The sequence below is a fragment of the Neofelis nebulosa genome, chromosome 3 (assembly GCF_028018385.1).
Source record: "Neofelis nebulosa isolate mNeoNeb1 chromosome 3, mNeoNeb1.pri, whole genome shotgun sequence".
NCBI lineage: Eukaryota > Metazoa > Chordata > Mammalia > Carnivora > Felidae > Neofelis > Neofelis nebulosa.
The window spans coordinates 199,384,881-199,398,845 of NC_080784.1; the positions used below are offsets into that span (position 1 = coordinate 199,384,881).

Here is a 13,965-nt window from a genome sequence, read left to right on the forward strand (position 1 = left end):
TGTCTGCTCTTGGCGGAGGGCACTCACTGCATCGGCACTGAACATCATTCTGCTCTGGCCCTAATAGAAGCATAACTATGGCCTTTCTCTGCCATGAGCAATTTCCTCGGCTCTGCTGACACAATGGGAAATATCCTCGGCGAGAAAATTAACTATTGGTGTCACAGGACCATTAGAGAAACAAACGGCTCGTCGCACTTCCTCTTCCTGCTGCAACCCCATCTCTCAGGCTGGCACGGAGCCCTTGCACAGGGGCCCGCTCTCCCGGCTTCCGAAGCGGAGATTGTTTTGAGGTGTCTGGAACTTGGTTTCGTCAGGTGATTCATTCATTCACTGTTTTGACACATTCATTCACTGTCTGCATCTGCGTAAGGTTTTACCTGCGATTCACATGCGTGAGCTCCAGTCCGGGCTCTGCCTCTGAGCAGCTGTAAACTTGGGCAAACTCTCTCCGAGCGCCAGGTTCCTCTGGACCCACGTCCTCACCTGTAACGTGGGGATCGTCATCATCAGTATAAGCATCATCACGGAAATACCTCCTGCACTGGGTTGTTTGGAGAATTAGCTATATTCACATCTCAAGTCTAGAAAACACTGTGCATACAGTAGGCAGGCGCTCAGGAACGTGACTTTCTTTTTTTATGTTGACTTATGTATTTTGAGAGGGAGCGAGAGCAGGGCAGGGGCAGGGGGAGACAGAAAGAGAATCCCAAGCAGGCTCCGCTGTCACCAAGGTGCCCGATGCGAGGCTCCATCCCAGGAATCTCAAGATCATGACCTGAGTTGAGATCAAGAGTCAGACGCTCAACCACCTGAGCCACCCGGCCGCCCCAGGAATGTGATTTTCTTTTCTTTCCCAGGGGACCCCAGGGCCTGTGCTCAGCAGTGTGGGGAACACGGACAAGTGCCAGGGAGAGCCCTGTCTTCACGGAGTTCGCTGTCTGGCCCACAGGGACCCATGGGCCTGTCTCCCAGCCTGCAGAATTATGCCCCAAATCCAATCCTGGAGAGACACCTGCCTCCCTTTCTCTTGAAAAACAACAACAGCAACAACCACAACAACAACCCACAGTGACTGACAAGTTTTGTGGTGAGGAGATGAGACCCCAAGTGCGATGAAGTGTCCAAAGCTGTGCAACGGCCCTCAGTGAGCAGGCAACAAACCCAGCGTCTCAATAACACGTGCAGAGTGCTTTCAGGACATTTCGGAACAGGAGTCCGAGCTGCTCCCCAAGTAGATCCCTGTGCATCGGTTACGCACACGGGAAGGAAAGAACCATAGAAACTGATGCACTTCGGGAAGATCCCCCAAAATTAGCCAGCCATCTCTAAACGAAGTGTGACGTACGCTTCCTTGTTGGGGGGCAGTGTGCAGGGGGGTCATGGCAACGACACATTCAACACTACGTGCATTAACTTTTGCTCCTGCTTTGGCTCCAAATGCCCATATTTGGCCACGTCTAACATCTAAAGGCCCGTTGAAGTAGAAATCAGAGAGCTTCTGAGGGTAGGAGTAAAAAACTCACCTGGAAATAATTGTTGAGTTGTTACTCTTGCCTGACCCTCAAATGCTTGTAGGGGCACAAAAAGAAGTCTCCGATGTGGTTTCTGGGAAAGATGGTGGTAAGGATTCGATGTTCCAGGTGTGGGCTCATGCCAGGCATCAAAAGATCCCTTGCAAACGTTAAATCTTACATGTCGAAGGCATCGCTGTCACTCCAAGTCATAGCGTGAGCTAAACTCGTTTTCCATTTGGGTACAAGAATGGCTTCCTAACCGGTCCTAATTGGTCTCATTACCTTCATCTCACGTCCCCCCTGCCCCCAACCCCATTGCCATCATCCACCATCTATGCAGCTGAAGTATCTCATCAGATCACTGATGAGATCACTCATCAGATCAGGAGTGATACTCCTCTGCTGGCCTGGCCACAAAGCCCTCCCTAATCGGGTTCCCCCTTCCTCTCTGACTTCAGCTTGGACCTCTGCCTCCCTTGCTCACTGGCTGTCCTCCTGCGCCTCAAACATCCCAACCTTAGGCATTCTTCTCATCATTTAGATTTTAGCTTCAAAGTCCTTTCCGCTCAAAGGCTTATTTTCTAAAAACAAATGCCCACATGGGTCATCTTTTGGTCACGTGCCTTGTTTTTTTTTTTTTTTTTTTATTGTCGTCCTGGCAACTGTTTCTATCTGAACTTACTCTGTTTATTTGTTTGCTAATTTATATATTGCCTGTGAATACCCTACCACAAAGCAGACTCTGTGAGAACCAGGGCCTCATCTGTCTTGTTTATACCATGTCCCCAGTGCCTGGAACGTGGAGGGCGTGCAATTAACTTTTATTGAATGAATGAGGGAATGAGTGAATGGGTAAAATAACTTGGTAGAGCCACAAGGCTTTGGAATGGTCTGGGGAAATCTGCGAAGCCTTTACAAAGAACAGAAGGCAGAACGTCAGTGGAGACATGAATGGTTAACTAAGATGCGTCCCCGCAACTGAGTCATTTACCATTTGCTTCCCCACGCGGTTTGCCACAGCTGCTGCCGGGGGTAGGTAAGTCATGCACAGCATCGGTATGTCCACTCCAGATCAGATCCTTAAAATCCCAAGATGATCAGCCTAAGTCAACAACATGAGGCTGAGAGAAAAGTGCTGGGAGGGGGAAATGCAGCCATTCTTCATAATGAGTTGGCTCCCAGGGGTTCACCGTAGGCTTCCATACCCGGGTCGGTCTCTGCAGCAGCTTCAGGAGGTGGTAACTCCCCCCGGCAGTCAGGGGGACATCGCACAGAGGCAAACACAGAGGGTCTGGAGCTGGAGCAGGGTGCTTAGGTCACATTCCAGCTACTTGGGCTATGACTTTGGGAATGTCATTAAACGACTTTGTCCCTGGGCCGCCTCTTATGTAAATGAAAAGGTACATAATCTCCTCAAATGAAGGCGGAGATTAAGTGAATCAACTCACGTCAGGTGATTAGCGAGGTGGCTCGCACACAGGAAGTGCACAGTTCAAATTTACTACATTATTATTATGATTTTTGTACTAAACCAAGACTCAGAGAATGACGAGACTTCCTGAAGGTCGTGTAGTGAGCAAATGGCAGAACCAGGAGTCAAACTCAGATCTGGAACACCGTAAACCTGAGACACCTGCCTGCCCTCCTCCTAGGGACTCAGTCACTAACAGTCAATTCCATAGAATTTATATACTTGGACCATTCTTTTTTTTTTTTTAAATTTTTTTTCAACGTTTTTTATTTATTTTTGGGACAGAGAGAGACAGAGCATGAACGGGGGAGGGGCAGAGAGAGAGGGAGACACAGAATCGGAAACAGGCTCCAGGCTCCGAGCCATCAGCCCAGAGCCTGACGCGGGGCTCGAACTCACAGACCGCGAGATCGTGACCTGACTGAAGTCGGATGCTTAACCGACTGCGCCACCCAGGCGCCCCTATACTTGGACCATTCTTTGACATTCATTTTCCTCAGAGGAGCAGTGGGCATCTAGAAAGCAGATTACCTGTGTGTAAAGCAGGATGTTTGGTGCTCAGACGCATCTTGCCGATTCATGAACTTTGACGTAAAGCATCCATTTACGGAAACCATCCATTCTTCTTATCGCCTGATGATTCCAAAGGTGAATTTCCCTCTAAGCCAGCATCGTTGGTGTCCCTGTGGCGTATGTTGCCTGACTTTAGTCTTTCTGGTTTTCTGTTTCAATACGAAAGAGCTCAGTCAATCGGTAAAGTCCCCAGTGTGGTCTCTGCCATGAGCTAAAAGCATCACTACCATTTGATTGTCTAGAAAAGTAGCTTGGAGAGCAACACAGATCAGCCCCTGCCTTGAGAGTGCTTATCCTAATGAACTTCATCTGAACTCGTGATTGTGCACCCAACAGTAAAAGGCACTTGGGTTACAGGGATGACTCCACCCTCCAAACCTAGAATCCCATGAGGGAATCAGTTATCTGTGAAATAATCGCAAGATGGCCGGATAAATCCCGCAATAAAGGGAAGAGTAGGAAGGACCCACAGTTAGTGATGCTAAGAGCAGGCCCCCGGCCAGGCTAGGGGAAGAGGGAATTGGCCAGGTAGGGTCTCGGGGGTGGGCTTTCTGAAGAAGCTAATACCCGAATTGAATTTTGTACCGTTCGTAGAATGACACCATCTAATGAGGGTGGAGAGACTCTTCTGTAGCTAGAGGTGGGCAGTATTTTGAACAAAAACAGGGAGGCCTGATACATGAGAAATGAGGCGGCATGGGACATAACCAGCTTTGAATGGCTGGGCTGTGAAGGGTCAGGATGAATCTCTGAGCACTCTTCAGGTCCTGTTAGGGGTCTCAGACACTTCCCTGTAGGTGGAGCAGAAGTCCCTGAACAGGCAAGGCAGAGCCACAGCAACAGTGACATTTATTCATACTTTCTTATGAGCCAACACACAAATTTATGACCTTAGAGTTCTGGAGGTCAGAAGTCTCAAATGGATTGACAGAGCTGGTTCTTTCTGGAGGCTCTAGGTGAGAGGCCATTTCCCGGTCTTTCCCCCTTGTAGGGGCTGCCTGCCCTCCTTGTCTCAAGACTATACATCACCCCAGCCTCTGCTTCCAAGGTCACTTCTATTTATTTTTAACTTTTTATTCATTTTGAGAGAGAGTGAGCGAGTGATGGGAGGGCAGAGAGAGAGAGAGAGAGAGAGAGAATTCTAAGCAGACTCCGTGCTGTCACTGCAGATCCCGCCATGGGGCTTGAACTCACCAACCTTGAGATCATGACCTGAGCTGACATCCAGTCTTGGATCCTTAACCGGTTCAGCCACCCAGGTGCACCCACTCCTCGTTTTCTAACTCAGACCCTTCTGCCCTTGTCTTATAAGAACACTAGTGATGTCTTGGGCCCACCTGGATAATCCAAAAAATATTCCCATCTCAAGATCTTTAAAGATCTGTGTTGTTTTAAACCACTAAGTTTGTGATAATTTGTTACAGCGGCAATAGGAAGCTAATACATGGAACCAGATCTTAAAAAATTATCTTTATTTTACTGACGAAGAAACTAACTCTCAGAGGGGTTAATTTGTCCAAGGGCACCCTGCTCACAAAAGGTAGAACTGGTGTAACAATTAAACAGGGCAAATCCATTCTCCAAGGACAGCTTATTCTGTGCAAACCCACAGTTCTCTGAATTGACTGAATTGAATGGAGATCCTTTCTTGTCAGTTTCTTCCTCTCGCTGTTCTTTATGAAGCACCCTTTATGCAGTCCTTATGCCCACCAATGTGCCGTTCTTCACAGAATAAATGAGAACGGAGAGATCTTTTACTCCTGCCAAAAAACCTAAAAGCGAGGAGGAAAAACACGGGTTATTAACATCTCAATGAGATTAGAGAATCTGAGTTTAAAAATTAGATTGGGTGATAAAAAGCACATTCTTCATAAATATTTAACCTCCGTCAGCATGACGGTAATTAGAGAGCTGAGGGGAGCTCACTGCTGGTGACGGGCTGCCCCTATCTCTGAAAAGGAAGGTCTCTGTGGCAGCTTTATCATTCCTCTTTAAGAAATAAATTATTGGAGTCCACGAAAATGAAATACTGCACCGGCACCAACATTTTATTTGAAATGTCCCCCAAATGAGGCTTCTTCAATTGTTGAACTCCAGCAAATCTGCCTCCTATTTTAAGGCTATAACGGACCTGAAAGCTATATGTGGTCATCTCAAACAGTTCTCCCATTTCATTCTTCTATATTCTTTTGGTATGCCTCTTGCAGTGGATTGATTTCAGTAATAGCCCCAACTTGTTCAAGCCTCCCTCAATGCACACCCCACGGTAGTGCCCTGTGACACTGACTCTGACTCCGGGCTTGGCCATCGGCTTGCTTTGGTCAAAAAGTGGTAGCAAACAGGAGGCAAGACTTGAAAAGTCCTTGCCCAATAACGCTTACCCTCTTATCCTGCTCTTCCAATCCTGAATGGGACAAGCTTCGACATGCCTATTAGACGATACAAGCCATGTGGTCCAGTTGCCTTGTCACCCCACATGGGAACCAGCCAACTGGCACACGTGAAATTTGGACACCTTACACTATCCAGCCCCAGAAAACCACCAGCTGTCTGCTGACCACTGACAGATAAGCGAAACCAGCTCGGCCTTGGACAGTCGTGTGGCTGAGCCCAGCCTAAAGTGCCAATCTGCAGAACCAGAAGTTAAAACAAAACATTGTTTTAAGTCACTAACTTTTAGATTGGCTTGTTATGCAGAAAGCTGAAACTAATATACTCATCTGGATTCAAGTATACTCTTGGCGTCTTCACTGTTAAAATATGCACAATACAATAATACCAGGAAAAAGAAATATATCATAACCCATTCATTCTTGCAAGGCAGCTACTTTGCAAAAACTAATGTGCATCATTGAAGGGAACAACACCTTCGGCGGTCACTAGCTTTCTCTATCGTCCTCCCTACCTACTCTCAGCCCAGATCCACTTTTTTTTCATGTTTATTTATTTTTGAGAGGGAGGGGCAGGGTGAGGGGCAGACAGAGAGGGAGACACAGAGTCCGAAGCAGGCTCCAGGCTCTGAGTGGTCAGCACAGAGCCTGATGGAGGGCTTGAACTCCCGAACCACGAGATCATGGCCTGAGTTTAAGTCGGATGCTTAACTGACGGAGCGACCCAGGCGCCCCAAGCCCAGCTCTACTTTTCTAGCGATTTCTCACAAAGGTTGCCAACTGATGCTGTTCTACTTTTCCAATTCCCACTCTCGATTCACTTCAGTATGAATTCCACCCGAGCTGCTTCACTGAAACTGTTTTCACGAGGTATTTGTCAGGACTCTACCATTTAATGACAAGCAAGAGAAACCCAAATTGAACAAATGCACAAGGCCAAAAGGAAAGTTGTAACAAGGATCCGCGGTACCTCACAGAACCCAACGATGGAATCCAACAAACACCTCGGCCACCAATGGAGCCACCCCTTGTTATCTGTGTATCTCACCTTTGGGTCTCTTCGCATGTTTGGTTCTCTCTTCTCTGTTGCTGCAAACAGGCGGTCTCTATTTCTGAGTCTGTAAGACAGAAGAAATGGTGGCAGCTAATAGTGTTTGGGTTGCATCACTTCAGGTCAAGACAACAGCCAGGCCCATCATCCCTCGGATGGATTCCACATTCCCTGAGGACCTTTTCAATTGATCCAACTTGAGTGAGGCACCAATTTCTTCACTAACCAATAGTGGCCAAGGTTTGGTGCCATACTGTGTAATCACACAGACTCTCTCATGGTGACCTTGTAGATGGGATGTGTGGAGGGAAGGACAGATCTCAGAAAAGATCCAGAAATGTGGTGGATATGAGACAGACAAAGCTAGGAGCATCCACTATGATTCACCTCTTGGTTTCCGATCACATATTCTTTCATATGTACAATTTCAAAACTTCCCCACTCTAAATGAATAAAAACCTTCCCACCATGAGTTTTGATAACGGCTCTCGGAGTTGCAGCTTTATTATTTTTTATAGACTTGTATAATTAATGTTTGTCTGCCCCGCTCATTTATATATGCATGAAGGCAGGGACCAACTTGTTGCTTAGCTCAGAGTCTGGCCCATGTTAGGAGCCCAAAACAATGTTTGCAAATGACTGAAGGAACACCAAGTAATTTTTAGGTTTGACATCTAGAAATAATGATGTGGATAACTGAATTCTGGGTCCACAGTATATCTGTGTGTGTGTGTGTGTGTGTGTGTGTGTATGTGTGTGGTGAACAAAATGAGACAACACCTAAATTCATACAGCTAATGTATGGTAAAACCTGAGCTTTGATACTTATATTTTTTATTTCAGAATACTTTTTAACTATTTTGTTCTATAGATTTTTCCAAACATACTGATATACAATGGTGAAGGAGACGCAGGAAAAACAAGGAGGAAAGTTGATGTAGCTTATGCTGAACATTGATCCCGAGCATAAACCACATTCTGTTGGACAATTACAGTGAGATCAATGACAGGATGAATGGAGCCCATGGAGATGAACGGAGCCCATGGAGATGAACTTCATGAATCACTTCTTTTGATCAAGGAATGAGACTCAAGGTCAACCATATGGCTGCACCCAATTCTGTTCACTGGGAGATTTCTTTTGTACATAAACTTTCAGGGTTTGATGCTGGAAGTCTGTATTATCTACTGTAGAATATTGGCCCTGCTTTGATCCACATTCTGACTGATTAGGAAAGAAGATTTCAAAACTTTGGTCCCCAAAATGAGGGACATTGTGGAAGTTTTTCTGGAGAGAAATGCTGGTTCTGATAGCCTTAAGTTATCTGACTCCTCCCAGATATCACTAATCTACATCTCTATTATCATACACAATTGCCTGGGGTCTCTAATTAGGAGTAGAAAGTCCTTTCCTTAGTAAAGATATTTTCCTGTCCTAATATTCTTTTTTTTTTTTTTTGCTTTAATTTACAATATCTTAAACTGGATAATACTCCTCTTATTGTATCTTCCAGAAGGCCATACATAACTGCACACACATATTTATGATGACCTGATGAAATACTTCTAAGCTTTAGCTTCAATACATACATCCAAGACCCCAGATGAACAGACAATAGTTTTTAATATTAGTTCCGTACAACACAACAGGCATGGCAAGTTTCCTGGTCCGGGAGAAATACTTTGTCATTCCTCCCACTATCCATGACCCTACCAGTTCTGAGCACTTGCTGCTTCTAAGACTACTTGTGGTAAATGCATAGTATAGTGGCTTAGAGCATGAAATGTGGATCCAGAGTACCTCTGTTAAGACGTAGCTCTGCTACTCACTGGCTTCATGACATTAGGCAAGTTATTTGACCTTTATGTGCCTCAGTTTCCCTGCCTACGATATGGGTTTAATAATAGGGCCAGTGTAAGCATTCAAGATTAAATAGTTTGTAACTTTTTCATAATATATGTTAGCTACCGTAGCATAAATTCGTTTATTTGTCAAAATATTCATCTTATAAACAAAATAAATCAACCTTGAATTAGCTGAGGCATAAAGAAGGATTTATTGTAATGATACAGGTTTATGAAAACTAAGATTAGAATGAATCTAGAACAATGGAGAAGTTGGACACACAAACTCATATACCAGTATGCATTTTTCTTGCTGTAGACAAGCTTTCTCTTTTTCATGGTTTGAATGAAGCAAAATGGCCACAGTTAACTTTCTTGATGTATTTCCACTCAACGCAAGATAGCAGACGAACTTGGCTTGAATATTGATTTCATTCCCAATTGCTAGCTACATATTCTTATGGGTATGGTTTGGGCCAGGCGCTTACCCTTGACTCAAGCAACTGTGGCTGGGAGTCAAGATGAAGTTATACCAGTGGACATTTCCCAGAGTAACAGTATAGACTGAAGAGGGAGGGAAGGTGCTTTTTCACAAAGGAGCAGAGGTGTAGAGCACAGTGCCCAATAAAGAAGAAAAGAACAATAGTTTTCTACCCCAGACTCAGATAATCACTTTGTGGTGGAATCTAAAAAATAGTTTTCAGTCTTCTTTTTACTTGATTTCTCAATGGCGAGGCAATTAATCAAATTCTCCTGAAATACTGTGTTTATTTGAAGGCTGTATTTCTTTCTTTCTTATTTTTTAACTCTTTCAATATCATTTCTATGCCTATATTCTATGCATCTTCCTCCACCATTCCATATTTGAATGTTGATATTTTTCAAGATTTTCTCCTTATAAGTACCTTTGTCTTTGTGTATTTTCTTCCAGGCGATCTCATTCACCACCAGTTTCAAAGGGCTTCTGTATGCTGATAACTCCAGATTTCTGTCAAGAGTTCCAGACTGTCCACTCAATTTCTGCACTGCAAGTTTCTCAGCATGGCAGATCAAACAAATCCAAGCAGAACTCCAGGCTTCCCTTTTGAACTTGCTCCTGATCCATTACTCTACCACGTGACATTCTATGTACATTCTCTCCAGAAACAGGCATAACAGAGCGTAACCGACTGCACTGGGGCATCTATTTTATTGAAAGCCCCATTTATAGCAATTCTAGAAAGATCAAGGAAATTCCTGAATTCAGAGATAGAGTTTAATGGAAAAGATTCCATCAAATGTCAAAGAGGTAGTTCTTTTAAGGTCATTAACGTGCCTTTGTTTCTCCAAAGCTGAGATGTTGCCTGATAGCATAAGTAAATATAGGAGATGTGAAGTCTAGTCATTTACATATTGTCTGTAACTTTTCATGGGAATCCTTTGAGAAATGAGTTCTCATGGGAATCCTTACGTAAATGAAGATTGATCTATGACATTCAGGGATGCTAGGAGATATAAATGACACAGTTAAGAAAGTGGTAGAACTGGGATTTGAAGCCATCTAGCTCCAAGGGAGATGTGCAAAAATAAATGAATAAATAAATAAATAAATAAATAATAAAAATGAGGAAGTTGGGAGTTTCAGAGTCAGGATATTCACAGGAATGTCTAAGTCATAATCAGAAAATTTCTCCAGCCCCTGCACCGAGGAAAGGGTGTGGTCCTTAGTAGTAACGATGTACTTGTGTATTGACTGCATAGGGAGCCACTACATCGTTAAAGTCCCTGAAATTCATCATGGCAGCCCAAGGGTGCCAATGAGGCTGGAAAAGGAGGGTCCTGCAGACAGCTTTCAGACAGGCACTTGAGGTGGAAAAGAGGCAAATTACCACTCTTCTGGGGAACATCTCTTTCTGTGACTGAATTTTTAATTTACAGAGAGCATAAAGGAAAATATTTTTGTATAGGTAACCCCAGCACGTTTTCTAAAGATGTGTACTTTTCTTATAGAAAAAGGGATATGTGACTTAGTGGGGCAAAAATGAATTTTTATTAGGGAAAATGTACTTTAGCATTTAAATGACACCATTTGAATCCTGGGATGACACATTTGGAAGGTAGTCTAGAAATAATCCAACTCAATCCCCTCATCTTACATTTGTGGATACAGACAAGGGATGTGAGGCATGGGACAAGTTTGTGTGCAGGGAGAATTGTCGTACCACCACAGACCCCAGGAATTAACATGCAGACTTCCCCTTCTATCAGCTTGTTAGAGCGAGTGATATCATTAATCTCCTCTAACAAAGGAATCCATCTTAAAAGTAATCACATGTCCCTTAATTTTGATTATTTTCCCATGATACTAAATAATGAATAATTAATTCACGTTCACAAATACACATTAGAAAATGTAAAAATATAAGGTGATATTGAAGACGATGATGGTGGGATGGTGATAATAATGGTAAATAATAATAATACCTCTGCGGTTCCTTTTTTGTTTGGTAGGTAGTTCATGATTCCGAAATTCCCGTGTTACGTGGTTAAGTTATGAAAGTGATATTTTTGAGAAAACCCTTAAAAAATAAAGACTCACTCCCAGTGCTATCACACATAGATAGTCATTATTATTATTTGCGTGCAGATTGTTTCTGTTTGTTTCTTCTAGAATGTAAGGTCAAAAGCAGAGGTTAAGAACGCTGGCTCTCCCTTGGGGGAGACAAATTTCAAATCTCAGCCTCATGCCTGGAAGCTGTTGACTTTGGATGCGTATTCCGACGCCTCAGTGGTGGTTTCCTCCTCTGTGAGGCCAAGGTACTAACTAGCAGGGTTCTGAGGATTTAATTGTGAAGCATCCGTCCATTCCAGGGACAAAGCACATAGAGCTCTTAGCTATTGTTATTTTAATATATGTTTACAATCTACTCTTGAAAAATATAGCATATATTGATATCCATAATGTATCTTAATATATACATGTCTAACCTCTCGAAGAAATTGCACATTCTACTTTATTTAAGGTGCCATTTATGTTAAGAAGTTTTCATGATACAACATTCACATTTAAATGTCATTTTTACAGCTAAAAATAAAAAGATACGAGTAATCAACCCTCTTTGTTGACATTTAAGGTCTTTCAAAAGTTTGCAACTATGAATAATGCTGTGATGAATGTGTTTATATATACTGACTTTGTAAGGATACATTTCAGAAGTGGAACTATCATGTCAAATATGATGGATATTTATAAAGCTTAGGAGGCACATTGTTGGATCGCTGTCTCAAGGGGTTACAACAATTTACACAAAAATTAGCAATGCCTGACAATTTTCTCGTCTTTTAGTACACTTGAAAGAATTCCATACCAATATTAAAAAAAACAACAACAACAACAAAAACGACTTGGAGAATTCGATATTGAAGCAAAGAGATTTCATTGTGATGATTTCAGTTTCGTATGACTTTGACGACTGGTGTGTTTGAACATCTTTGCATTGCTTTTTAAACCAACGCATTTCTGCCATGGAGGAGATACTATTTTTTTTATTTATCTATAGACATCCAAGCATGTTTCTTATTGATTTGTTTGAGCTATCTGTTCAATGTTGATAACAACCTCCTCCATGTTCGCTACACACATGATTTCCCAGTAATAGATTTACATCACCTCTTTCCATACCCTGAGTTTCTTTGTTTATTACTTTGTTTTAATTTATATTTGCTCTGATCTGAACATTCCGATGAGTTTATGCGCTAAATGCAAAAATGTTAACATTTAGGAATTATATTTCTGGTATGCACGTTTTGTTCCTTTCATCTGTTTGTTTAGGCCTAGGTCAAAATCACACCCTTTTTCTCGATGTACCTTTATCGCATCTTAATATCTGATAAGATTAGTTCTCCCACGATGGACTTCTGTTTGGAAACAATTCTCTGCTATTTTTACATTGTTTTTCTTTTTAACAAGATAAATTTGGATTAATCTCTCCTAGTTCAGGGGACAATCTGTTGTGATTTTCATAGAAATTACCTTCTACTTTAAAACAATTTGAAAATAAATAAGAGTTTAGAGTCTTTAGTCTTCTCATCCAGAAATATGCTCTATAGGCTGATGACTCAAGTATTATTTTATACTTTCCAATAGTATTTTGTACTTTGACACAAATAGCCTTACATATTTCTCACTGAAATTACCTCTGAGGATTTCATTCCTCTGGCTATGGTTAATGGGATGTTTTCTGATTATGTATTTTTAAATCTAGTTTCTGCTGCCTATATGTCTGCGGTACTGTCCTTGACCCCCACAGTTCTTTGGGTGACTCCTTCAGGTAAAAAGTGCCCGCATTAGTTATCTTTGGCTGCACAGCAAATTTCCCCTAAACCGAACGGCTTTAGATGACAACATGTATTATCTCACGTTCTCTGTGGGCCAGGAATCTGCACGTAGCATAGCTGGGTCTTCTGGCTCAGGATCCCTCAGAGGCTGTAATCAAGACAGGATGACCTGTGTCCTCTTAAGGCGTGGCAGCAAGATTAAACTCTTGGAAGCTCAGTCACTTGGCTTTTGGCAAGATTGAGTTCTTTGTGGGTAGTCGGGCTGCAGGCCTAGTTACCTGTCAGCTGTTGACTACTGGCCCTCCTCAGTTTTGCGGCAATCTGGATGTCCATGGACAGCTTGCTTCCTAAGAGTGAGAAGAGCCAGGGAGACAGAGGAGAAGGGGCTTGGGGAGGGAAGGGAAGGCAGCAAAATGAAAGTCACAATTTTCCTAACCTCTTCTAGGCAGTGACATCCCATCACTCTTGCCGCGTATTCTGTTGGTTAGAAGTCAGTCACTGGGTCAGTTCCCGCCCATGCTAAAGGGGAGGGAGGTACACCTGCAGTGAAAACCAGGAGGGTGGGGACCCCGAGGGTCAATGAAGAAGCTGCCTCCTGCATTGCCTTTTGAATGATTTAACAAAGGCGGAAGCCCAACTATAATTTTCAGTCCAAGGAATCTACTGCATTTACTGCTAGGTAATCCAAACAGCAGTTCACTCTCTTAGCAAAACTCATAAAGATTGGGCCTCTCCAGATAGGAAGTCCACAGCTGGCTGTCAAAACCTCTGGGGGTTGTTGCAGAACTTTTAGCCAAGCTG

The 13,965-nt window shown here is 43.1% G+C and overlaps 1 long non-coding RNA gene across 2 annotated transcripts in view; it reads right to left on the reverse strand.

Moving 5' to 3' along the window:
• Positions 1 to 5,027: 5,027 nt before the first annotated feature.
• Positions 5,028 to 13,965, reverse strand: part of LOC131507822 (uncharacterized) — a 34,647-nt gene continuing 25,709 nt past the window's right edge. For both annotated transcript variants that reach the window (XR_009259734.1, XR_009259733.1), the window contains 2 exons: positions 7,000 to 7,069; positions 5,028 to 5,333 (listed from right to left, as the gene is read on the reverse strand). This is a non-coding gene — a long non-coding RNA (uncharacterized LOC131507822). The remainder of the gene's footprint in view (positions 5,334 to 6,999; positions 7,070 to 13,965) is intronic.